The sequence below is a fragment of the Chionomys nivalis genome, chromosome 15 (assembly GCF_950005125.1).
Source record: "Chionomys nivalis chromosome 15, mChiNiv1.1, whole genome shotgun sequence".
Classification (NCBI taxonomy): domain Eukaryota; kingdom Metazoa; phylum Chordata; class Mammalia; order Rodentia; family Cricetidae; genus Chionomys; species Chionomys nivalis.
This window is the reverse complement of record NC_080100.1, coordinates 33583640-33584915: the sequence shown is the minus strand read 5'-3', so window position 1 is coordinate 33584915 and position 1276 is coordinate 33583640.

The window sequence follows — 1276 nt, the reverse complement described above, 5'->3', positions numbered from 1 at the left end:
ATTCTAGGGGAATGTCTTGCAAAATTACTTGATGGAATGCAGTTCTGTGGCTTCGTTTTTGTTGTGTTTTTGTCTTGGCATGATGTGAAACCTCTGAGGAATTGCAGAGGGAGCCGAAGGATTCTAGGAGGACCACTCAAAGTGACTACTGGGCAACCATCCACCTTGGTGTCATTGAAAATCGCTAGCCATATGTCACATGGCCATGTTCTTCAGAAGTGGGGCATTGGAACTACCCCACCATTCCCAAATACCCAACACAGTGGCATAGCTTAGTTCAGAACTGTCTTGGTGGCATTAGACGAAACGCAGCAATTTACAGAGTCCTAGTTTGGTGAGTCCAATCACACACTCACAGAGTCACTTCCTGTTCTTTAGCCCAGTGTTCTGGCATGAAAGCAATTTGATTCCAGGTTTCATTTACTGTCGAGAGATAACACCCTGGCTAGTCTGTTTATCCATAGGATATTTTTTTTTAATTTTTTAATTTTTTTTGGTTTTCTGAGACAGGGTTTATCTGTAGCTTTGAATCCTATCCTGAAACTAGCTCTTGTAGACCAGGCTGACCTTGAACTCATGGAGATCGCCCTGCCTCTGCCTCCTGAGTGCTGGGATTAAAGGCATGAGCCACCACCACCTGGCAACACAGGTTATTTAAAACAAAACAAAAGAAAACCAAACAACTTTTTTTCTCATTTTACATACCAATCCCAGTTTCCATTCCCTCTTCTCCTCCTGCACCCCCATCTTCCCCTATACCCCACCCCCTGTCCATTCCTCAGAGAGGGTAAAGTTTCCCATGGGGAGTCAACAAAGTCTGACACTTCACTTTGAGGCAGGGTCAAGGTCCTCCCCCCATATCTAGGCTGAGCAAGGTTTTCTTCCAAAGAGAATAGGCTCCAAAAAGCCAGTTCAAGCATTAGAGGTAAATTCTGGTTCCACTTCCAATGTCCCCACAGACTGCCCAAGCCACACAACTGTCACCCACATTCAGAGGGCCTATCCGCAGGCTTTTTAAACACCCTTTGTATAGTTGATATGTTGGGCAATAGAGACACCTACTGTTTATTTTGAGGAAGTCATATTTTAGTCCTTTGAATCTCTCTCTCTCTCTCTGTCTCTCTGTCTCTCTGTCTCTCTGTCTCTCTCTGTGTATGTGTGTTATGATAGTGGGGAATATACCAAAATTTGGTAGGAGGAATGAGGCTGAAGTAATTTAGAAAGTTCTAGAATGTTACCATGTCAGAGCCCTAGGGGATTTAGAAACGATGTTTTA